Consider the following 26,918-nt stretch of genomic DNA (forward strand, 5'->3'; position numbering starts at 1 on the left):
CACTTTCTCCCCAGACCTTGTAGTAGATATCGGAGGAAGAACACTGGCTTTGGAATCAGATCTGGATGCCACTTAATAGCTGCGTGCTGCTGGGAGATGTGCTAAACTCATCTGCGCTTCACTGCCTTCTTAAAGAGGTTATAATATTAAACTACTATTAAAACTGCTGTATTAAAACTATTGTAAGGTGATGTAAAACACCAGATGTGTTGCCTGACATTTATTCTGCACTTAAAAAATATAATACAGATATTTCTTATGGGGGAGGGGAATAAGATAGTATAGGAAGAAATATTATTGGATTGTCATCAGGAAACCTGGAATTTAGAACTAGCTTTAGTTATAGTAACCACCTGAATAACCTTGAGTCAGCCCCTCACTGATTAGGGTCCTCAGTTTCTTTCTCTGTAGAGGTAAAGGGATCTAGTAATCTGAACTCTCTTGTACAGGTCTAGCATTCTGTATTGGTATGAAATAGTTTTATTTTGTTTTGTTTTTCCATTCTGTTTAAAGTCATTTTTAACTTTGCAGGCAAGATTGAAAAGTTAGTTAGCAATCATTAAGGGACAGTAGTCTGAGATTACCAAGTGATATTTTGTTCATTTGTGATTACCTATACCTTACCTTTTGAAACATGACTCTTACAGGATGAGAGAAATCCCACTTTTAGAACTTTCCTTACTTGGGTATATATCATATGGTTAAGATCAGGATGAAAGACTGCCTGAATTCAGATATCAGCTATGCCATTTACTGGCTACAACCTACCCCATAGGATTAAATGTGTCCATATACATAATGTTTATAGTCCAGCATTGGACACATGGTAAATATTCAGTATTAGTAGTTGTTATCAGAACAAGGGAGAACATATTCCCCTATAGTCCCGACATACTGAATGTTTAACTGTTTTCAATTTACATTTTTCTTTTTCTCATTGTAGGTGACATAGTTGTAATTAGAGTATAGTTAAAAAAAAAAGTTTTATATTATTCTTACTATATTGTAAGCATCTTCTGTGTTCTCTGAAATCATATTTTATCTCTTGTGTAATCAGGCCAAAATTCATGATTTTCATAACCATTCATTTTTTAAACTTTCCTTTTAGATCGTATTTAATATTTCATTATCATAACTAAAGTTAATTATAATGTACAGTGAACATCATTTACATATACTTTTTTCTTTAAGTATTTTCTTAGGCTGAATATCCAAGAGAAGTATTTGAGTCAAAGGCTATGAATATTTTTATGACTATTGATATGAATTACCAAATTGCTGTCCAAAAGGATGTTAATATTTTACATTGCCACCAACAATGTCTGATTACTGTCTTTCTTACAGTGTAGCCAGATTTGGGTGTTTTAATTTTTTCATATTTTCTTAGTAAATATGACAGATCTAATTGTTTTCTTTTGAATTTTACTGTTAGCAAGCTTTAATATTTGTCCTGATATTTCTTGTATCTCCTGTTGTACAAATATTCTGTATGTACTTTACCCTTTTATTTCTTGGTTACTTGATAATTACTTGTTTGCCTGAGCTCCTTATTTAATTAACCTTAAATCATATTTGATTTAAATTTTCTCAATCTACACTTTTCTTTAGGTATTTTATTTTTTAGTTGTAAAGAGGATTTATAGTCTTAACACAGTTCAACTTCATTTTTTACGTTGTGATTTCTTTTTCTTCTAAATATAGAATACTAATTACTCTAGACATTTGGTAAGTACTACTTTCTCATATAGAATTAGATTAATTTGGACACCTTTTTAATTCCATATGTCTGTATTTCCCTTTTTACATTAATAACACTTTTATTTGGTTTTGGCATAATTTTATTATCTGGCAGAAGTAAGTTGATCCTCTTCGATTATATTTAATATGGGTATCTTTAAAGTCTAAATACCTTAAAAACCATACTCCGGCAGTTTTCTCCCTTCTTTCCAGCATGTTTTCTCACTCTCCTGGATCTTTTGTCAGCAAACATGCTATCATTTCTCCCATTTAACAAAAAAATTCTTTCAGCTGACTTTTCATCTTACTATCCCATTTCTCTCTCCCATGCCTTTTAAAGCAAAAACTCCTCAAAAGAACAATCAATATACACTTTCTCCACTTCCTCTCCTTTGAGTCACTCTCGAACCCACATCATGTAGGCTTTACCACCAACCACTCCACTGAATTGCCATTCTCTAGGTCAAGAGGTGACCTCCATATGACCAAGTTGTTGGGTCCTCATCTAACTTATCAGGAGCTTTTGGTACAGTTGCTCACTGTGTCCTTGAAGTGCTTTCTTTACCTGTTTCCAAGAAACCTTGTTTTCATACTCTTCCTAACTCACTGGCCCTCCCTACTCTGTCTCCCTTGCCACATTCCTCCACATGCCCTAACTTCTTAAAGTTGGCAGGCGCAGGAGTTCAGTTCCTAGATTTTTTTTCTCTTCCCTATGAGCACTCTCATAATTCACATCTCCAACCCAGACCTCTGTGCTGAACTCATGATCATACGTATTTTCAGGTGCCTACTTCAGTTGGAAACATCTGAAAGTCATCTCAAACTTAAGATACCCAAAACTGAGCTTCTGCATTTCCTTCCCAGTCTGGCTCCCCTGGCAGCCTGCACCAGTTTAGTTAATGACAGCTTAGTCCTTCCAGTAGGTCAGGCCAAAAACCTTGGGATTATCCTTGATACTGGTTTTTCTCTCATTGCCTGCATTGAATCCTACAGCAAATCTTGTTGGCTCTACCTTCAAAATATACACAGGATCCCCCCAGTTTACATCACCTTTACTTATGTTACTCTAGTCCAAGCCAGCATCATCTCTTAAAAGTATTATTGTAATAGCATCCTGCTTCTCCCCTTTGTGTGTTGAGATCATGTAGGATTAATAGAAAACATCTTGAGTAATTTTTAAATCCTTGTGGAAGTGTGAGGACAGTCACAATTTATAAGTGATATTTTTCTCCCATGATATGAGCTTTACATACTTTTAAGTGGTTGTAAAATCTCAGTGATGGCTAAATTTATCATCTTTTAGTTAGGTTAAAGTAGATTTTATTTTCCAGTTTTGGTGAGATTTATCATGTGAATAACTGAAGTGTTTAGGATTTGTGTCTAAGAATAGGATACTTACAGAAACTACACTTAGGCCATGAGAAATAAGGTAAATAGGAGCAAGATTTTCAAGGAAATTTAGCACATTGAAAGCTTAAAAATATAATTTGTCATGAATGCCCTTTAAGAGATCATCTTTTCTGTCTCCCTTCGTTAAGACAGAAAACACATCCTAAACTATTGGGTCTTGTTTTCATTGCAGAGGCCTGAACTTCCAACAAGATTCCTTTATTAGCCTTCATCTCAGAAACAATTTGCTTTTGTTCATTTTTTGTGACCGTGGGTATATTAACTATTTATTCTTCCACTGCATTTTTGAACCCTTTAAGGATGGAGATTTTTATATTCTCCTCTTTTGGTATAGATTATAATGTTCGAATAAAGAGTATCTTATAATAATAATGGCATAAATAGGTAATTTAAATATCTTAAATAGGGGCATCAGGGTGGCTCAGTAGTTAAGTGTCTGCTCAGGTCATGATTCCAGGATCAGGGGATTGAGCCCGCATCGAGCTCCCTGCTCAGAGGGAAGCCTGCTTCTTCCTCTCCCACTCCTCCTGCTTGTGCTCCCTCTCTCTCTGTGTCCCTCCCTATCAAATAAATAAAATCTTTTAAAAATAAATGAATAAATGTCTTAAATATGTTACTGTTTTGTCAAGTGGAAAAAGACTACCGCTGAGTCTCTGTTAAGCAGAACATGAACACGAACATATCATCGATTATGCCTTTGCGCTAAATTAGCCCTTTTGCGTATTTATAAAGTTAAATAAAAGGTTATAAGTAAAAGTTATTGTGTTACAAATGTCTTCATGTTTATGGGGCACCTGGGTGGCTCAGTGGGTTAAAGCCTCTGCTTTCGGCTCAGGTCATGATCCCAGGGTCCTGGGATTGAGCCCCACATCGGGCTCTCTGCTCAGCGGGGAGCCTGCTTCCTCCTCTCTCTGCCTGCCTCTCTGCCTACTTGTGATCTCTGTCTGTCAAATAAATAAATAAAATCTTTTAAAAAAAAGTCTTCATGTTTACAAAACGGTTAAGAGTTTATGCATACTTTTATCCCTATTACTGAAGTAAAGTTATCAGCTTCAGTCATATGAAATTTACAGCGGCCACTACAACTGAAAATCAGGTGAAATAGTGTACTTGCTAAGAGATTGTGAACAGAGAAAACAGCAGTTGGGATGGAAATATTGAACATTGGCAAAAGATTTTAAGAACAGACTAGCTAGGGGCACCTGGGTGGCTGAGAGGGTTAAGCCTCTGCCTTCAGCTCAGGTCATGGTCCCAGGGTCCTGGGATCGAGCCCCACATCAGGCTCTCTGCTCAGCAGGGAACCTGCTTCTCCCTCTCTCTCTCTGCCTGCCTCTCTGCCTACTTATGATCTCTCTCTCTGTCAAATAAATAAATAAAATCTTTAAAAAAAAAATGGAACAGATTAGCTAATGTTAGAATATTATATGGCCATTCATAATGATATGCAAAGTATTTTTAATTTCATTTGAAGATCTTTTAAATATGGCTAGGTTTCTTAATCTAGCACTTTTGACATTTTGGACTGGATAATCCTTTCTTGGGGATGCCTGTCCTGTTCACTGCAGGATGTTTAACAGCATCCCTGGCCTCTCCCCCACTAGATGCCTTTGGTACCTCCCAGTTATGACAGCCAAAAATGTCTCCAGATATTGCCATATGTTACCTAGTGGGCAGAATTGCCACTGGCTGAGAATTACTCTTAAATGAAAAGAGAATAAAAGTATGTATGGGAGGGAATGAACTAGAAGCTGTGCAACAGGCACCTGGGTGGCTGGCTCAGTTGGTTAAGCCTCTCTCTCAGGTCACTGGTCTCAGGGTCCTGGGATGGAGCCCCAGGCCTCTTGGAGCTCCCTGCTCAGCGGGGAGTCGGCTTCCCCTCTCCCTTTGCCCCTCCCCATGCTTGTCCTCTCTGTCTCTCTTTCTTTCTCTCTCAAATGAATAAAATAAAAATAAAATCTTTTTTAAAATGCGGTACCAGGGCGCCTGGGTGGCTCCATGGGTTAAGCCTCTGCCTTCAGCTCAGGTCATGATCTCAGGGTCCTGGGATTGAGCTCCACATGGGGCTCTCTGCTCAGCAGGGAGCCTGCTTCCCCCTCTCCTCAGCTTGTTGCTCTGCCTACTTGCGATCTTTCTGTTAAATAAATAAATAAAATCTTCAAAACAAAAAAAAGTAGGGTGCCACTAGACCCTTGTGGCTATTTAGATAGCTAAACATTAAGTTCCTCAGTCATACTAGCTACATTTCAAGTGCTCCATAGGCATTCAAGCTTAGTAACTATCTGTTAGACAGCACAAAAGTAAAACATTTCCATCATTACAGAAAGTTCAACTGAAGTGATCCCTTACAAGGCACAGTCTGCTCAGCATTTCCATTTGAAATGGTTTTGTTGACTGCTCCAGTGTACTTTGTGGGAAAAAATTACAGGCTATAAAATGATATTTGGGAATTCATAAGCATCTCAGGATATCTTTTAAGAATTTTCTATATGAAATATTGTTGCTGATCTTAATTTTTTTAGTATTTCAAAATTAATTCTATTTCAGTATTTACAGAGAAGTTTGCAAAATTGATGAAAATTGCTGATACAGTGTACTTTGAAAATAATTTATATAATCATATATTCTGCTCATCAACTCTCATATTCCCTACTTTCTAAATTTGTAAATAAAGTGTAGTTTATAGGTTATAGTTTTCTTGGTCCAGTAAGTTGTTCGGATATTAGGATTTGAACACAGAGCCAAGGGTTACCAGAATATTTGCTCTTCTACCATTAACAGTTTCATCAGTTGTGCAAAAGCAGAGGTACTGAGGAAATCATGAAAGCAAAAGTCATAGGGAAAAAACTAAATGTAATAGGTTTGTACTAACCAATAGTTCAAAACATAATTTCAGGAAGTATTCAAACATATTATTGCTGAGAGCATTTATGTTTCCAAGCAATGGTAAGTCTATTTTAGGAAAGAATTATTCTCACCCATAAACAAAACCAAGCATTCTGCTGTGGAAAATTTCCTTAACCTTTTATCATGTCCCATTTCTGAGAAATGTATTAGGTTGCTGGGGTTGTTATAACAAAATACCAGAAACTGGGCAGCCTAACTAACAGAAACCTATTGTCTCACACTTCTGGAAGCTAAAAGTCAAGGAGAGGGTATCGGTAGGTTCCTTGGTTCCTTTTGAGGGCTGTGAGGGAGAATCTGTTCCAAGACTCTCTCAGCCTCTGGTGGTTTGCTGGCAGTCTTTGTCATTCCATGACTGATAGATCATCACCCCTATCTCTGCCTTCATTTTTGTGAAGGTCTCTGTGTCTAAATTTCTCCTTTTATTTATATTTTTATTTTTTTTAAAGCAAGCTGTGGCCAGTTTTATTAAAGAAAAATTCTGCGTGACTTACTTTCACCAGTCTGTCCTGGCATGCTTCTAATGATATCAGAATCACCTGGTTCAATGATAGCCAGCGTGCACTCTGTAGTATTTCCCACATGCTGTGCCCAATTCAATATTATTGCCACTGTAGTGATGGACACCAGTTTTGGCCAACATGGCATAGTATTCTATTTCAGATTTCCTCAAGGCCGGGCAGTTGTTGGCAAGGATGACCAGCTTCACTTTGCCATGTCTGATCATTTTCAGAGTCTGCTTGTACCCCAGCACTTATTTTCCACTTTTCATAATGAGCTGGAGCGTAGAGTTGATCGATTCCAGCAACTTTTTTGTCTTCTTTGCAGCCACCATCTTCCTGCCTTAGGTACAAGACGGCCCCAACCAAGAGCAGCCGCCCTAAATTTCTCCTTTTAATAAGGAACGGAAGTCTCTTTGGGTGAGGACCCACCACGCTAATTACCTCATTTAATGTAATTATCAAATCAGGTTACATTCTGAGATAGTGGGGATTAGGACTCCTCAGAGGTTTTTTGGAGAGGCATGGTTCGGTTTATAACAATCTCTTTTACATATCCTGAGAAAAACTAAAATGCCAAGGAGGTTCTAAGGATTAGATTAGGAAAGGAGAAAAATTAATGTCTCACAAAATAACTGTCTTAATTTAAGAGTTGTCGCATGGTGGAGACAGTAAGTAGTGATTTTTCCCTTATTGTGAATATAAGGTGAGGGCAATGGGTGGATGTTATAGGAAAGACAGTTTTATTTTTGTGCATAAGGGAAAGCTTTCTAATACCCAGAGTTGCTCACCACTGACACTAACAGTCTCATGAGAGCAGTGTGTTCTCTGTCACTAGGGGCAGGAAAGGGAGAGTAGAACCCTCGATGAAGATCTTGTCTATATTACTTGTATGTTTCCTATGGAGAGCCATAGATAAATTACTTTTCTGTGAGAAGCTGTGAACTGTTTTGTATTTAATAAAACTGCTTAGATATTTACAAAGAATAAACTGATGGTTGACAGAAGGAAGGGAGGTGGGGTGATGGGCAAAATCTATGAAGGGGAATGGGAGACAGGCTTCCAGTTATGGAGTGAATAAGTCATAGGAATAAAAGGCCCAGCTTGGAAAATACAGTCAATGGTATTGTAATAGGGTTGCATGGTGACAGATGGTGGCGACACTTGGGGTGAGCATAGCATAAGCTACAGAGAAATTGAACCACCATCTTGTACACCTGAAACTAATGTAACATCGTGTGTCAACTATATTCAGAACAGTTAAATAAAATCTAAGGTTAAAGAAACTACTTGGTTATTTAAGTAAATGAATACACTACCCTTGTATTACATCAGTATCAGTGATGATTAATAAGTGGCATTCTTTGGCATTAAAAAACAGCATGAATGTATACAGCACTGAATAAATTATATGCTAAAGATTCCGCTAATGTGATACTTTTACATCATCAAACTTCAATCACCGATCTTTAGGATTCCCAAAATTTAAAATACACTTTCAGCAGAACAGTAGAGTGGATAAACTGCCTTCTTTTCTGTGTTTAAAACTTCCAGAGGCCCACAGAAGCAGTAGGCAGTAGGCATTCTTGAGTGTGGATTTAAACAAAGTGCAGATATGAGAACAGAAGAGAACTTGTGATAGTTGTCTACTGAGGGTCATAATTGCCATGATCAGTTCTTTGCTCCTTTGTGCCTGTGATTTTTGTTTTCTTTTGGGGACACCAACTAATCTCAGTATTGGTGAACAAACCTCCTAATTGTTGTTTGTTCAGTATTTGTTTATTTGGGTTTTTTAAAATCATTAATTTTCATCAACCTTAGTTTTTATTCTGGTTTTCAGAAATATAAATCCTTTCAATTTTCACTTTATATACCTAAATTAATCTTGCAAATAGAAATGATGGTAGTTTTAAGGTGTTTAATGAATAGGGGAAAGTACCCTTTAAAGATACAACCCTAAATCCATATAAAAGGGCCTTAGAAGGGTGTAAATCTTAACCTGAAAACATTAAGACATTAATGCCTTATAATAATAAAATATATATAATAAATAATAAAATTCTATGAGAAAAGTGGCCTGAAAGCTTTGTGTAAAAATATTCTGAAAAGATATCTGGTCTTTTCCTTGCCAAGTAAATGAAAGAAATACAAATTGGAGATAAACTCCCCCGCCCCCATACACACACAGTTTATGCTTTCTTATCACGATTAAATACTTTTTAGGAATTTTTAAGTCCTAAATCTTGTATTATTTTATGTGGTTAAAGGTGCAAATACTGCTTTGTTTCAAATGGTTCCTAAGTTTAAGAAATAAAATGTACTGTCTTCTGCATTACCTTAAATTTTTGCTAGTGACAAGTTCTTGTAGTGCTTTAACTAAAATAGCTCCCCAAAAAACTAATTAGAAAAACGAAAGTAGTAAGCCATTTTAACAGTAATAGTTACGATAAAAACAGACCTTGGTTACCTCAAATGGCTAAGAAATATGAAGGAGGAAGGAAAGCGTGCAGCCCTGTTCCTTCAAGTGTTCATTTCCACTCCCCAGTACAAAGTGAGCCTTCACTGTCTCTTGTCCTCCCCTTTATGTTTTTCTCACCTTTTTTTCTAGTTCTTCTTTTTCCTTTCACTCTGGGGAAAGGCAAGGAGACAACGGTAAGGCCTTAGTCACATACAGAGATACAACAATTTAAAAGGTTATTTATCTAGGGCGCCTGGGTGGCTCAGTTGGTTGAGCGACTGCCTTCGGCTCAGGTCATGATCCCGGACTTCCAGGATCGAGTCCCGCATCGCGCTCCCAGCTCCTTGGAGAGTCTGCTTCTCCCTCTGACCTTCTCCTCTCTCATGCTCTCTCTCACTCATTCTCTCTCAAATAAATAAATAAAATCTTTAAAAAAAAAAAAAAAGTTATTTATCTATAGTTTCCAAACCAGTGGGGGGGGGGGGGGGGGGGGAGGGGGCGGGGTGAAACGGAGGCTATTTGAGATATAGAAGGCCAAAATAAAGGGGACAGAGGAGGGAAGACATGTGGACAGGGGAAAAAAAGATGCGGAAAATGGGTTCAAATATGTCAGTAATGACAGTAAATGTACACAGATTGCATTCTCCTGTTAAAAAAAAGAGTCTGGAACACTGGGGACTAAAGAAAGTTGTAAAACATGAACATTAAAAGAAGATCTAAATGGATAGCCCATGTTGATGAATCAGTATTAGCTAATGATTATCAGGTCTTCGCAACTAAATCTATAAATTCAGTGGGATTCCACCAGGATTTTTATTGTTTTTGTTTTCATGGAACCTAATGACCTAAGGTTCACAGGAGAGAGTAAAAACCTAGCAATCAGTAAGACAGTTAAAAAGAACAAGGAAGAAAGACTTGTCCTATTATATATCAAGACTGATTATTATGTTGTAGGAATTGAGACAGTGTAGAATTGGTGCAGTGATTGATGATAAACTTGAGGGAACATAATCACTGGAACATAATCACTGAATCCAGAAACTAAGCCAGCACGTGTGGAAATCTGATGTGACCGAGTAGAACTCAAAATTGGTGGGAAAGGATGGGTAACTTAATAGGGTTGTGACAACTTGGTTATCTCTCAGAAAAAAGAATGAAATTACATCCTTTTTTCACAGCAAACTCAAAAATAAATTATAAGTGGACTACCTGCCTATATGTGAAAGCTAAAATATTTAAACTTTTAGAAGAAAATACAGGAGATGTCATTACAGTTATGATTTGGTAGAGAAGAACTTTCCATACCCTGCAACAAACTGTAAATGATTAACATACATCTGACACTCCTGCATCAGGCATTATTCTAAGCACTTTCACACAATTTCATTTATATTTCACAACGACCCTAATATTACAGATACTGCTGTTATCCCCTTTTTGCCATTGAGAAGCCCAAGGCTTTAGAGAAGTGAAATAACTTACTAAGTGACAGAACTAAGTGGCGTCTAGCTCTAGACCCAGACCTGAGCCAGTATGCCACACCACCAAGCTGTGTGACAGAATTTGCATGCAATAATTTCAGTGAGCTTTGTCAAATGTGTATACTCATGTCTCACCACCCTTATCAAGATCAAGATTCACTTTACGTTCTCAACAGTGGTAGTTGCGTGTGTATTTCTACCACCTATGCCATCCCTGACAATTTTATCTTTGCTAATCTCTGAGAAAAAAATACCCAATTATTTTAAATATCTGTTTTTAGGATATGTGTTTTAAAACTCTATTTGGAAACCCATATTGCCGTTTTCTCAATTCCTCAGTAGTTGGGGGCTGGACAGGAAGGTATAATGGAAGCCAGCACTAGAATTTTGGCCCAGTGAGGGGGAAGAATGCAGAGAGTTTTGTAACATAAATGACAAAGTATAATAGAAAATGTAAAGAATTCCTTAAAATCAATAAGAAAATTAACAATCTAAAAAAAAAAATGGGGCAAAAGTAAAAGGCATCTCCTAGAAGATGAAACCAATGGCAACTAGACATATAAAAAGAATCACAAAACTCATTAGTTTTCAAGAAAATGTAAATTAAGACCACATTGAAATTCCATTTCACACATTCTACATTGCAAAAATTAAGAAGTCTGAAAATGCCAAGTGTTGGCAAGGATGGGCAGAACAACATTTTTTGGGAATGGCAAGAGAGGAAGATGTAACAGCTCTGGAAACTTACAGTGTTCATCATTCACATACCTTGCAACCCAGCAGTTCCACTACCTGGTAGACCTTGATACCTGCAGCAGGAGAAGTTTACAAGGATATTCATAGGAAGGTTCTTAAAGCGAGAATCTACCAAGAATGCTAGTTTACACGGAGAGGAGACTGGATAAATGATTGTTGGTATATTTACATAATGGAATATTACACAGCAGTAAAGCTGAATGAGATACCACTTACAAGTATCAACATGGATGTCTGTTAGGGAAATTATAGTGAGTTTTGTTTTTTGTTTTGTTTTTAAGAAAAGCCAGATGGGATTACATGTAATAGGTTACCATTTTAAAGACCCCAACAAAGGTAAGACTGAACACTATATGAGATATATATATTAATAGCAATCTGTTCTTCCAAAAAGAAAAGAAAATGATAAATGCAAATTTTAGGATCGGGGTCACCTCTAAGGAAATACCCTAGCAAAGGAAAAAGCTCAGAAGCAACGGTAATGGTGGTATTCTATCTTGATTTTGGATGACTGTTTCACTTTGTTGTGCTTCATGGCTTAGAAGTGTGTGTCATATTTTCTTCACATCAGCTGTTACATTTAAGAAATGCATGGGGTGGGGTGCCTGGATGGCTCTGTCGGCTAAGTGGCCAGCTCTTGATTTCAGCTCAGGTCTTGATCTCCGGGTCCTCAGATGGAGACCCAGGTTGGGCTCTCTGCTTAGTGGAGAGTCTGCTTGAGGATTCTGTCTCTCCCTCGGCCTGTCCCTCCACCTGCACTCTCTCTAAAATAAATAAATAAATAAATCTTTAAAAAAAAAAAAGAAGAAGAAGTGCTTGACACAGTAAGACAGGACAAAGATACAGTATTTAAAGGGACAAGCTTAGACAACAGGGAGCAGATACCATCAGAAAGGAGATGCAGCCCCTGTCCCAGTCCATATGCTTCTTGCTGGTGTAGAGGCCAGTTTTAGTGCTTAGCCAGGCCCCAGATGGAGGGAGGGAAGGGGCTGCACCTGTCGTGAAGTGTTTGTGAACAGAAGGCCAGAACCCCTATGAGATCACCAGGCAGGCTGTCTCTAGTCCCTTCTTTTTCTCAAAGCTGGTATGAGTCCAATGAAGAACGTCCAATTTCTTACATATCCAAAGGATTTTTGAGGTTCTAGAAGTAGGTGCATAAACACTTAAGAGCTTTCTTCCCCCCCCCACTTATTTTCAGATGACAGTAATTTTCTTGTCTATCCATTTGATATGTGGGATATTGCTATAAAAAGCAACTCAATGTCTAAAAAATGTATAAATTCATGTGCCTTCACTATAGCTACTTCCAGACTAAAACAGATCTAAAACAGTGTTAATGTTGAAACATAGAATAATAGTCTTAACTCTATGGTCTGCTTTGTATTCCTAACGATGTTGTTTGTCCATTTGGAGAGCTTAGTTGGTTGGAAATATTACATTACTTGAAACTCCCTAATGGCTCCATAAGAAGAATTTAACTTTCAGGTTGTGTTTCAGAGCCATTCCCTACTATTACAAAGGAGGTGAGTGAGATTAGGCCTAGAATCTGGAATGGGTCTGAACGTATCGTTGGGAAATAATGTCTAATAGTAACATTTTATACCAACATGCAACTCTGATTTCTTACACATGCTGAGCCTCATTTATAGAAAAGGAGGAAAATGGAAAATCATGGAGAGCTTTGTATTTTCCATGTGGTCAGCATCGCTGTGGGGGTGATCTGGCTGAGACATCTGTCACCCACTGATGGCCAGGAATTATTTGGCCTGTTAGGCTGTCCCCTCGCTCCCTTGTCATTCCATGTGCTCTCTTGGTTAGTGGAGGGGGGCGTTCAGAACCTTGCAGCATCTCAGGAACGTGATTGGGAGATAATTAGCTAGTAGATTTGCAGATTTGTCTGCAGAGATTTCTAGTTTGGAAATGCAAAGTAAGTAAATTTACTAGCTTTAACTTTATAAGTTTTCCATGGTTCTTTACTACTGTAGCAGTCTCCCAGAAATACCAACAGGGTGGCCAACTTAGTTTGAATAACACTTTTTTTTTTTTTTTAATGTGAGGACTTTTGGCCAATTTGAGTGAGGAATACTGGAGGATTTTGTGAGAATGGTTTAAAAAGGAGGAAATCAGAAAAGGAATCAATAGCTTCTGTAACAAGTGCAGGAATACTGCCGAAAGCCCAAGCATATACCATATACTGGGGGATAGATGAAGTGGGTTGTTATGGAACATTTCTTATGAAACATGATTAGAAATTCATGAAATAAAATGAACTCCTAATATAAACAATAAAAAATTTGAAAGCTGGAATAAACTAAAAAGCAAACAAGAAAAAGAAGTTAGCGAGTAAATGAGCTCTGAAATCAGTGACCATTTATTTCTTTTACTCTTTGCCGGATTCTTGTTTTAAGGTTTTGTCAGTCAGTCTTAGGTTTTGCTAACATTTAGTCCCTCAAACGAATCCTAAAACTTCCTGATAAACAGACAAGATTTCCTAACCTTATTTACCCTTTAAAAAAGAAGTTTTGTATGATGGGATACTTTAAAATTACGGCTTTGGAACCAGAAAAGCAGTTCTTTTGCTTTATAAATGTTGAAAATGGAGCTATTTATGATAAATATGGTTGATAGAGTGATGACTTTCACCTTTTAAAAATTTTAGTAAAATTATTTTCACTCTTTCTGAACATGGGTTTAATTAAGAGTATCTGTTTCCATAGAGAAGCCTTGGATTCTTCATTTAGAATAAGAACTCACAAGGCACTGTATGGTATGTAAAAGCTTTTTAAAACAACTTTCCCAGACTTCATCCTCAAAGATTCTGACTTAATTGATCTGGAACAAGGCCTGGACGTTTTTAGTTTTAAAAGCTCCTCAGGTGATCAGAATGTACATCCAGGTTTGAAAATCTTTGCACTAGAGGTTATGAAAGAGAAAACGTACTGAGGATTTTAAGAAATAGTAGTGTCAGGAAACCATGACAGAACTGAGTTGCTAAATTGTTACCATTTAAAACAAGGAGAAAAAACTTGCAAAATATCCTTAGTTTGGTTTTCAGTGATGTCAGGACATTTGAGTACCCAGAAAACATCTGAAGCTTAGTGATAAGGAACATTAGTGGTGTCTAAAGCAGTGATCTTCCCAGACACACTTGCTTGATCTTTTTAGATTGAATTACAGAAGTATTAGAGGAAAGGAATGTAGTGGATGGAATGTCTGGATTTTATTACAGCATTCTCTATAGTAGTGCCTCATGAAATTCACCTTGGAAACGCATTGCATATTCCCAGCTAGCATGTGAGACAAAGTCTAGCCAACAGCAAAATACCACATTTGTCAGATTGGCTAAATAGCACGTTTGCAGCAGTACACAATTTAGACTGCCTTAAAAAGATCACTTTAAAATTTGTCGGTGTGGGGATTTATATTTATTTTTAAAATTAATCAAAATCATTCCATGCCTTTGAAAGTGCCCATAGTATTAATATTGTAGATCAGAATGTGTTGTAATTGGCTAAAAATATAACAGGTAATGAAAATCTGGAGGCCGGGGGAAGATGGGAGGAAGCTCAAGGCAAATTTCATCATCCTCAGGAGAAGGACAGATGATGTGTAGAGTTGAAACACCAGGCATTCTAATCCTTTTCTTAAACTCAGAGGATTACTTGAGGTTCTGACATTTCTGCTGTTTAAATTAAATTTTATTTATTCCTTCAGTTTTATCATCTGTTAAATTAAGTAATATTGGGTTATTTTAAATGATATGTATATTAAGATCCCATCTTATTTACTTTTTTTAATCAATCTTCTTTTTCCACTTAACAATGTTTGGATCATCAAATGTTATTATTGATCATTTCTGAGGAGTAAATCTGAGTTTTAGATTTCCTTGTTCTTTTTGGTGATGTTTCTATTAAAACTATGAATCATTTTTTTGGAAACATTCTATTTAAAAAACATTCTTTTTTTTAAATTATTTATTTATTTATTTGGTAGAGAGAGAGAGAGCACAAGCAGGCAGGCAGAGAGAGAGGGGAAGCAGTTAAAAAACATTCTTAAAGCATGTTGCTCTTTAAAATACATAACCTAAAGTATATAACCTGTTCTTTATTTTTTAATTTTTTTAAGATTTTATTTATTTCTTGTCAGAGAGAGAGAGAGTGAGTGCTCGCATGCGAGCGCAAGCAGGGGAGCAGCGGGTAGAGGAAGAAGCAGACTCCCTGCTGAACAGGGAGCCTGATGCTGGACAATCCCAGGACCCTGGGGTTATGACGTGAGCCCAAGAAGATGCTTAACTGACTGAACCACCCCAGTGTCCCTATAACCTATTCTTTAAATCAAAGACTAGTTTTAATATAGTTTCCCTCAGAAAAATAAATGCCTTTACTTCAAATTTTAATACCAACCAAGACTGAAATCTTTTAAGTGGTAGCATTCAAATCCAAATAGCAATATGTGTTAGGTAGAGAAGTACAACCACCTACCAATGTAATTTAACAGAAATTAATGACCTTCACACTAACATTTATTATACAGAAAAGTATTTTTTTAAGGTTAAGAAACTCCAGTTATCCTGGGGACAGCACTGTGTGTGTGCTTGGTTTATTTAGAGTTCAGCTGGTAGCATTTTACATCAAGTGTAAGTTCTTCAGGATTTCATAATAACAAGGTCTCAACGAAGGATAGATACTTCTTTTTGCCAGCTAAAGTGGCATGCTCTGTGGCAGCAGTAGAAAAGCAATTTCAGTTCCTTTCTTCAGCCAGCTTTAGAATTACTGTGAAATTATCATGACTCTGGAGACACATTTCAGGTTTTGTGTATAAGGTAAAAATATCAATATTTTCATGTCATTATTTCTAATTTACAGACTTTGGAGTTTTGTAAAATGCAATCTCACATCATTACCCTTTTGAGTCACAGTGGGTGACATCACTCCTTCCTAGTACAGTTGACTTTGAACAATGCAGGGGTTAGGGGCATTAACTACCACACAGTCAGAAACGAGTGTGTAACATCTGACTCCCCCTATATTTACATACTAATAGCCTACTATTGACTGGACACCTCACCAGTAACAGTCAATTAACACATATTTTGTATGTTTTATGTGTTATATACTATATTCTTACAATCAAGTAAGCTAGAGGAAAAAAATTAAGAAAATACATTTACAGTACTGTACTGTATTTATCAAAAACAAAATCCTCGTGTCAGTGGACCTACCCTGTTTTGTTCAAGGGTCAGCTGTAGTAGTATGCCTTTACTTCATCCCTAAAACAGAGATAATTCTGCTCTTGATTAACTTAGGTTGCTTTGAGGCTCTTCTCCATGAATGTCCTTAACACTGTTGTGGGCCTACACAGCAATACATTATTTGTCCTACCCCTTAAAACAGTCTGTTTGCATTACAGCAAGGCACTAATGAGTATTACAGAGTTGTAACCCTTATGTAAAAATGTCATTAGAGTTACAAAGAAATGAAAGATGAAGAAAAATAGACCTAGTTTAGTTTTGTTTCACATTTTAATATTCTCTCAACACCAACCTATGAACCTTAAATAAGGGTCACTTTAGCAGTTGACCCTAACTCTAATAGATTGCTAACCCGAGCCCATCTAAATTAGGTAAGACCTCAGGTCTCTCCAGCTACATTCAAGAGGATAGGATGCCATCCATATAATCAGTCATTACTGCAGCTCTCCAGTCTTCTGTGTCCGTTCCTTGTGCCACTGATGCCACTTTTCTCCAGTTTCATTATGCCCACCAGTGCCCCACAGCCATTCATCAGGCAATATTGATTGACCAGGACTTCCATGCCCTCAGGAGTCTGTGCTTACTACACTGGGGCCCCTGAAGTTCCTTGCTGCTTTCAGTCATCTATTGCAGCAAAAAAAAACACCCCAAAACTTTAATGGCTTAAGAAAAAAATACTATCATGATTTTGTTCCACCTGAAAAGGGAAATTGTCTTTCTTTAATGTTTTCTAATGTTATGATCACATGGCAGTTGCTAGTGTTTAGAATTATTCTGTAAAGCTATTTTTTTTTTTAAGATTGTATTTATTTATTTGACAGATCACAAATAGGCAGAGAGGCAGGCGGGGGGGTGGGCAGCAGGCTCTCTGCTGAGTAGAGAGCCCGATGCAAGGCTTGATTCCAGGACCCCGAGATCATGACCTGAGCCGAAGGCAGAGGCTTAATCCACTGAGCCAACCAGGCGCCCCTGTAAAGCTATTTCATTTATTAGAAGGATTCTGGTGCATTCAAGTTTTTTTCCTAGCACTAGTTAGTAGACCTAATCTCTTAAATTCAGTGGTAGGTTAACAAAATTTACAAGTGTCATCTTTAAGTATTTGACAGGTTTTTTCCCCTGTATGCAAGCCATCCTTTTTCTCTTCCTCATAAACTGATTCTAGGATGATTTGATTAAGTTGCCTCTATTTGGTCAATAAGAAAGTAGAACTGATTCAAGTGAAGAGGAAAATAGTAATTTGTCAATTCTTAGGTGATTGTGACTCATACTAGTATAGTAGCTAACTTTTCGCTTACTAAAAAGGGTGTTTGATTGTTAAAGAAGAAATCTCCTATGAAACAACCTTATTTAACAGGTTTCAACATTTGAGTGGAAAAGAATATGTTTCTAGAAGTGATTTGATTTTTTTTTTTCTGAGTGACATATATGGGCACACAATTTATGATACTGTTTCTATCAAACAATACTTGGAGTATTCATTTTGTGAATCTTGTTTCTCTGTAGCTGGTGTGTGTGTGTGTGTGTGTGTGTGTTTTAAAAAGAAATTGTTGAGGGGCACCTGGGTGGCTTAGTGGGTTAAGCCTCTGCCTTCAGCTCAGGTTATGATCCCAGACTCCTGGAATCGAGCCCGCATCTGGCTCTCTGCTGAGCAGGGAGCCTGCTTCCCTCTCTCTCTCTCTGCCTTCTCTGCCTGCTTGTGATCTCTCTCTCTCACTGTCAAATAAATAAATAAAATCTTTAAAAGAAGTCATGAAAGATTAAAAAAAAAGAAATTGTTGGAATTTGTCCATCTTCTCTTTTATATTCCTTCCTTGAAGAAGGGTATGTGGTATTTAAAGTATAATTCAGTGCACTGCTATGGAAACTAAAAAAAAAAAACAATAATAATAAGGGAAATAAATACTAAATCTTTGGTCATCAATCAATAACAAAAACATTTTGTGAAAAGTTTTCTTTTTAATGAAACAAATACATTTTAAACAAGTTGAGTATAAATGTTCTCCACAAAATAGGAATGAATCAGAAATGAGGAAAACCACCTATCCAAGTAAATATGATGCCATTGGGAAATATGACCATTTGTATATGTATGTTGACATTGAGACTTAAGCTACTAAAGGAAATTAGACTTCTCTCACTGCTTTTTTGACTTTATGGCTTAATGAATTTTGATAAATAATGTGTGTCAAATTGAGAATTAAAATTGTTAATATAGTATGTTTAACTAAGAGATGATTATACTTAATCCACCAGAAAAAAAATGCTACTGCTATCATAATTTTCTTTTTTTTTTTTTCTTTTTAAGATTTCATTTCTTTATTTGAGAGTGAACCAGGGAGAGGGACAAAGCAGACTCCCTGCTGAGCAGTAAGCCAGACCTTTGTGGGGGGTGGGGGGGAGTCTGATCCTAGACCTTGAGGATCATGATTTGAGCTGAAGTCAGACGCTTGACCAGCTGAGCCACCCAGGCGCCCCTGTAATAATTTTTTAATCTGAAATGGCCATTGCATATTTTTTTTTAAAGGCCATAAAAGAAAATCATACAGTCATCAGATTGGATAGCACTGTATCGGTTTCTTTTGTCACTTTCATTTTCTGGCCTCAGCTTGGGCTATATTTGTATTTTAGACTGTGTGTATACAAAAGATTCCATTCTGCCTTTTTGTGTGCAGTAAAGGAAAGAGGTTTTTTATTTTTATTCTTTCTGCAAATATTTGAGTACCTACCATGTATCAGAATGTTCTAGGCTTTGGGAATAGAGAGCTAAACATGGCAGTTTTTGTCCTAAAGGAATGCCGAACACACAGACAGCAGAAGGGAAAGTCCGTGAACATACTGTTGTGGAACAATAATAACTGATATTTGTGGACTGTGTACCGCGTGCCTGGCATTGGTCCATGGCACAAATTGTTTAGTCCTCCCAAGGTAGTCACTGTTGTATCTTATGAAAAAGCCAAGAAGCACAGGAAAGTGAATAATTTACCAAAATTCACACTGCTAGTAGCATCAAATCAAGCATGCACAAGATGCTGTGAGAACAGGGAGGGGCGGGGTCCTTCCCTAGACGAGGCAAGGACAGCCTCTGGGAGGAAATAGTCTTTCAGCTCCCTCTTTGAAGTGATGCTCCTTGAGAAGAGGCCCCAATCAGAGGGGAAAAGTATGCCAAGGCATGGAAACAAAATGACATGACTGTCTTGGGGAACAGCAAGCAGGTATTTCAGTATCATTGGAGCACAGACTTGTCAAGATAAGATTAGAGAAGTCTAACCTTGCATAGCCTGTTGAGTTGTTTCTTCATTGAGAAAAGCAAGGAAAAGCAGTGAAAGATTTTAAGTAATATTAACAGGGAGCCTGGAGAAAGTAATGAGGACAGGCAGTCCCCGTGAAAAATAAAATGGGAGGCGCCTGGGTGGCTCAGTTGTTAAGCGTCTGCCTTTGGCTCAAGTCATGATCCCAGAGTCCAGAGATCAAGCCCCATATCGGGCTCTCTGCTCATCAGGAAGCCTGCTTCTCCCTCTCCCTCTCCCTGTGCTTGTGTTTCCTCTCTCACTGTCTCTCTCTCTCTGTCAAATAAATAAATAAAACCTTTAATAAAATAAAATAAAATGGGTCAGAATTAAGGCTGAGATAGGTGTTTGGGACATGGCAACAGATATAAGAGACATTGGGGGTTGGAATTTGACAGAACGAGGAAAGAATTTAAGATATCTAGCTTGGATTACTTGAGTGGGAGTTGTCACCATTTTGTGAAATGGGAAACATGAGGAAGGACAGGTTGAGGGAGGAAAAGAGACAATAAGCTTGAGCAACAGCAGCAGCAACTGCAAGGGGTTGAATTAGGAAGGGTGGTCAGAGCACTTGAGACCGGGAAGGGGTGCAGAGGTAGATGGGATGGTATTGGCAATGCTTTCATTTTAATTTGGGGGTTGGGTTCACATGCATTGTTGGACCTTATACTTGTATAGATATTATATATACTCTAGTAGAGATCAAATATTACATAGTAAACTTTAAAAGTAGCATTTGGGGGGTGCCTGGGTGGCTCAATGGGTTAAGGCCTCTGCCTTTGGCTCAGGTCATGGTCTCAGGGTCCTGGGATCGAGTTCCACATAGGTCTCTCTGTGCAGTGGGGAGCCTGCTTCCTCCTCTCTCTCTGCCTGCCTCTCTGCCTGCTTGTATCTCTGTCTGTCAAATAAATAAATAAAACCTAAAAAAAAAAAAAAAAAAGCATTTGGTAAAACTGCTCTAGAAAAAAAAATACTCTAATACCTTAAGATTTGGAGAAAACATCCTAATTCTCCTTATAAGCATTAGAGTTTAGTCATATGCCACTAAAGCAAAGATCATTTGATTTACCTAGTCCTTTCCCCACACATTAAAATTTAAAACTAAGAAACTAAAGAAGCATGGGATCGATGGCCAGCAGAAGGGACTGTATCCTCTGCAGCTTTGTGGTACTTACCATTGTCAGGTCAACCGCCATGACCTCTTTTTTTCTTTTTTTCAAGATTTTATTTATTTAAGAGGGGAAGGGGGCAGAGATAGAGGGAGAGAAAGCCAATCAGACTCCACACTCAGTCCCGGAACCCTGAGATCAGATCTGAGCAGAAACCAAGAGTAGGACCCTCAAACCACTTTGCCACCCACAGGCCCCAATGACTGTCTTATTTTTAATAAATACAAGGAAGATTGAAAGGGCTTCCTGAAAAAAAGTAAGACTTTCCTCTTAAAGTTGCTTACGTTTATTAAAGGACCTACTCTATCATGTTCTATTTTTATGAAAAGATAAAGGATCTTGTTTGTTTGGAATAGTTTCCATTTCGTCTCGGGGTGACTTGGAATTTTTAATCGGGTAGTGAGGGAAGGCCTCGGTGGGTAGCTGACATTTATTTTAGCAAAGACTTGAAGGAGGTGAGGATAAGAGCCTTTCTGATCCTGGGGAAGAGCTTCTCAGGGAGTTGACTCAGTACCAGCCCCAAGCTAGAGTTGTGCTCAGCAAAAGGAGGTCAGTGTGGCAGGCAGAGCACTACTGGGCAAGAGATGTAGGCCATTGTTAAGGACATTGGCATTTACTCTGAGGGAGGCAGGAAGCCATTGAGGGGTTATAAGCATAGGAGTGACATTACCAGATCTTATTTTAAAGATTTTATTTATTTGAGAAAAAAAGAGTGAGAGAGCACATAAGCAGGAACGGGGTAGGGGGGCAAGAGGGAGAGAAGGAAAGACAGACTCCCCACTGGGCAGGGAGCCTGATGCAGGGCTTGATGCCAGGACCCTAAGAACATGACCTGAGCTGAAGGCAGACACTTAGCCAACTGAGCCACCCAGGTGCTCCCAGATCTTATTTTAAAAGATTTCTCTACCACAGTAAGTAGACTGTAAAAGGGCAAGGATGGAAGTTTGATCATTAGGAGACTATGTTAATAAACCCATGAGAGATGGGTGGTTACTTGGACCAGGTTGATAGCAGTCATCAGATTCTAGATTTAAAGATACAGCCTGGAGGATTGCTTGACAGATTGGCTGTAGATGTTCAAAGTGATGAAATTAAATTCACTTGAGAAGAGAATGGGCGCCTGGGTGGATCAGTGGGTTAAGCCTCTGCCTTTGGCTCAGTCATGACCTTAGGGTCCTGGGATCAAGACCTGCATGGGGGCTCTCTGCTCAGCAGGGAGCCTGCTTCCCCTCTCTCTCTCTGTCTGCCTTTCTGCCTACTTGTGAGCTCTGTCAAATAAATAAATAAAATCTTTTTTAAAAGGAGAGAAGATAATTGACAAGTTATCTCTAAAACATAGAAATGCAAAGGACGAAGGGTAGACAAGACAATCTTGAATTAAAAGAGCAGAGGGCAAAAATTGTGGGACAACATACGTGATCAGATATTAATAGTCAGATGAGTTAATCAGATCTCAAGATTCCAAAGCTATGGTAATTAAGACAATGTGATACTGTGGCAAAGATAGCCAAATAGGCCAATGAAACATAGGATCTGGAAAGAGTCCCATACATAGGTAGATGCTTATTTTGTGACAGAGGTGGCACCATGGAGCAGTGGGGAAAGGTTTTTATTTACAGTAATGGTCCTGTGCCAATTGGATATCATCTATTTGTATAATTATAGCCCCAAACTCAGACCATACACAAAATTTCCAGTTTCTTTACAGATAAAAAGTAAAACAAAGTTTCTAGAAGATAATATAGGAAAATATTTATGTGACTTGGAAATAAGGAAAAGTAATCAAACAGGGCACAGAAAGCATTAGTCATAAAGTAAAACACAGAGAATAATAAATTGAAATAGTTGAAGATTAAACACTTCATCAAAAGGCACCATTAAGAGTGAAAATAAAGGGCAGAGTGGGAGAAAATATTCAGACTATATGAAGGAAAATGGACAAGGGACTTCATACCATGAAAGAGGAGAATGTCACATGCAAATAGCCAATAAACATAAGTAAAGGTGCCCTCACTTATTTTTCTGGAGTCGTGACCATATTATGTAATGCTGAACCACATTTCCATCCTCTTCATATATCTTTAGGGGGGAAAATCGAGCTTCCTGGGTCGTTATTTGTATTACTAAATCTTTAAGACTGAATAGGAATTGAGACTGTTCAAATTATACTAAAGCTTAAATGGCTATTTAAAGAAAATATAAACCAGCTCTTGAACATGAGCTTACTGTTCAAGAAGAGTTCTCCTACCATGGGCCTCAGCAGTATCTGCCTAAACCCTTTGTTATTAATTGATGCTTTGGCCTTGCTCTTCAGAGCCTTCAGGCCTGGGGTTTGAGGTGCTGGCTAAGAAAAATACCAACACGAAAATGAACATTTCCTCTCTTAAAGGAATTATCACTGGGGAAGAAGAATGCAGTGACTATTCTGTACCCAAAAATGCATATTTTCTTATAATGTTTGAAAATTTATTTTGAATGTAACCTAAAATTAGAGGCTGCCCTAACTAGCAGTTATTGATGGTCATGGGAGGAAGGTTTTCATGAGATGGCCCTGGGATCTAAGGTAACCGGCGTGTGATTAGTGGAGACTGGAAGTGATAAGGATAGAAAAGCATCTGTGTTTAGAATGCTCCAATGAGCAATCAGCACTCTCCTGAGATGACCCTTTACTGTTGCTAGGCACTCAGTTCTGTTTCTGGAGTGGGTGGCAACATTATGTAATGCTGAACCACATTTCTATCCTCCTTATATATCTTTGGGGAAAGAATTAGAGCTTCCAAGTGTTTTTTTTTAATACTATTAAATTTTTAGGATTGAATAGAAATTGAGATTGTTCAAATTTGGCCTAAAATTTGAATGGTTGTACATTTCAAGGAAAAAAAAAAGTCTATCCCTGAACATGAGATTCCTATTTTAAACCTCTTTTACCATAAGCATCAAATAATGTTAGGTACTCAAGTATAAGCAGTTTAGGTGATTAATTTACATAATTCACATCAGATACAAGGAACTCCCATCTCTCAGCTAGATCTTCCAGCCCCAGAAGTGCTTGATAGAGAAGGATTTCCTTTCTCCTTATGGAGTGTTCTGATCTTTTCAGAGCAAAGCCTCTGAAAATTTAAACAGCAGTTTAGAGTTTCATTTTGAGCAGCCTGGTGGACCAAAATGTAGCTATGATGGGCCCTCTTACTGAAAACATGAAAAAGTCTAGATTAAATACTTTGTGACATATTTTTGAAGGTACCGGTGATGAAAGCTATGAAAGTCATATGAGTATTCTTATAAATAAAATGAAAATACTAGCTAGCAATATGATCAATTAAAAACTTTAAAACCTATCGATATTGTTTAAAGAAAATAGTATGGTTTTGTATAATGGCTGGAAATTAAAAATGTCTGATGGTGATCTCCTCTAACAATCACAACAAATGCCTTTGGAGTTATTTAAAAGAAAACAAAATATACCACTGAGAGGTGCCTGGGTGGCTCAGTAGGTTAAGTGTCTGCCTGTGGCTCGGGTCATGATCTCAGAGTCCTGGGATTGAGCCCTACATGGGGCTCCCTGCTCAGCAGGGAGCCTACTTCTCCCTCTCCCTCTGCCCACCCCACCCCAAGTGTCCTGTCTCTCAAATTTTAAAAATCTTTTAAAACACACACACATACACACACACCCCACTGAGGTGACTAGGAAGCACAAACTCCGCACAGGCCAAAAGCCTATTAAGGCCTCTAGCAGTCTCTATCAAGCACTTCTGGGGCTAAAAGATCTAGCTGAGAGATGGGAGTTCCTTGTATCCGATATGAATTATGTAATTAATCACCTAAACTGCTTATACTTGAGAGTACCTAACATCATTTAATGCTTATGGTAAAAGAGCTTAAAATAAGAATCTTGTGGTTTTTTGGGACCATAAAAATCTCATGTTCATATTGCGACCAGAACTAATACCCAGTTTAGGCAGTCTAATACCATAAAGCCAGAAACCAAGAACCAGAGAATTAGGTCTCAATCATTCCAGAGAAAAGAGAGAACACAAGTAGAACAAATAGTACAGAATAATATGTTAGATTTAAGAATAAATCAGAATTATAATAAACAGATAAACTAATAATTCTAATTAAAAGACAGATTTCAGACAGCATAATGAATCTGGTTAAATATTTACAAGAGAATATACTTAGGCAAAAATGTACTAAACTATAAGAATAGATAAATCCACAGTTATGGTAGGAACTTTTTAACATAAAATATTTTAAATATTTCTGTCTTGAATTGTTACTGTTCCTCTTGTACATTTTTCTTTAGGAATATGGAGTTTGTTAATTCAGTTTCAGGTAATCCAGTTTTGTACATAATTTCAGTCTTTTATATAACTGAAACTTAACCCTTTGAGAAATAAGTGAAAATACTTCTAAAATGCATTTCATTGGTTCCTACCTTCTTTGCAAAATTGTTTCACTGTTTTTATACAAAAAATCTAAAAGCTACAGAAAATTTGAGAGTCTAAGGAATGCCCATTTACCCTTCACCTAGAATCACTTACTGTTTTGTTTTGTTTTTGTTTTTGTTTTTTAAGATTTATTTGAGAGAGAGAGTGTGCAGGTGAGCAGGGGGAGGGGCAGAGGGAGAGAGAGTATCTCAAGCAGACTCTCCCTTGAGCATGGAGCCAGCCGGCAGGGCTCAATCCCAAGACCCTAAGATCCTGACCTGAGCTGAAATCAAGAGTCCACTGCTTAACAGATGGAGCCAGCCAGGGGCCCCTAGAATCACTGATTGTTAATGATTCGTCATAGTTGCTTTATTTCTTTCTTCCTCTTCCCTCCCTTCCCTCCTCTCCTTCTCTCACTGTAATTCTGCAATAGCAACAGGTTTTTGTTACTCTTGGTTTTACCTCACCTTTAAAAGTTGCTTCAACAAATGGTGCTGTAACAATTAGATGTCCTTGTGCAAAAAAAAAAAAAAAAAAAGCTAAAGAAAGATCTTACGCCTTCCACAAAAATGACTTCAAAGTGGATCACAGACCTGAAAGTAAAATGCAAAACCTTTATACAACTTCCAAAAGAGAATATAAGAGAATATCTAGGTGCCCTTGGGTTTGATGAATTTTTAGATACAACACCAAAAGCATGGTCCATGAAAGAAAAAAATAAATTGGGCTAAAAACCTGCTCTGCTAAGGACACTGTTAAAAGAATAAAAAGACAAACCACAGACTGAGAGAAAATGTATGCGAGGAACACTTAAAACTTAACAAGGAATTAAATAACCCAAATTAAAAATGGGCAAAAGAACTGAACAGACACCTCACCAAAAGAAGATATACAGATGGCAAATGCACATGTGAAAAGATACACTCTACATCCCATATGTCATTAGGGAAATGGAAATTAAAACAGTGAGATACCACTACACACCTATTAGAATATCTAAAATCATAAAAGTTGACAGCACCAATTGCTGGCAAGGGTGCAAAACAAAAACTCCTCTATCTATTGCTGGTGAGAACGCAAAATGGTACAGCTGCTTTGGAAGACAGTTTGGCTATGGAAAAGTTGAACATAATCTTACCATAGAATCTAGCAATAATGCTCATACAGCTCTATCCAACTGAACTGAAAACTTAGATCCACACAAAAACCTCTATGTGAATGTTCATAGAAGAAAGCTCATAGTAGACCAAATGCTGGAAACAACCAAGATGTCCTTTGCTAGGTGAATGAATGAATAAACCAGTATATCCATACAACAGAACACTACAGGGATAAAAAGAATTGAGCTTATCAGGCCGCACAAAAACATGGATGAATCTTAAGTGAATATCGCTAAGGTGGAAGAAGCAAGTCTGAAAAGGCTAAATACTGTATGGTTCCACTTGTATGACATTCTGGAAAAGGCAAAACTATAGAGATTTTAGACCGCACTGGTTGTCAGGCATTGGGGGGAGTGTTAAATAGATGACTCCCAAGGG

General features: G+C 37.7%; 1 protein-coding gene and 1 pseudogene across 2 annotated transcripts in view; one reads left to right on the plus strand and one right to left on the minus strand.

The window, feature by feature from the left end:
• Positions 1 to 26,918, plus strand: part of LOC111145077 (receptor accessory protein 3) — a 95,192-nt gene that overhangs the window by 2,638 nt on the left and 65,636 nt on the right. The window lies entirely within an intron of this gene.
• LOC111144722 lies at positions 6,517 to 6,883 on the minus strand (annotated as a pseudogene).

Source organism: Enhydra lutris, unplaced genomic scaffold, assembly GCF_002288905.1.
Source record: "Enhydra lutris kenyoni isolate GAN:26980312 unplaced genomic scaffold, ASM228890v2 scaffoldscaffold12, whole genome shotgun sequence".
Taxonomy (NCBI): Eukaryota; Metazoa; Chordata; class Mammalia; order Carnivora; family Mustelidae; genus Enhydra; species Enhydra lutris.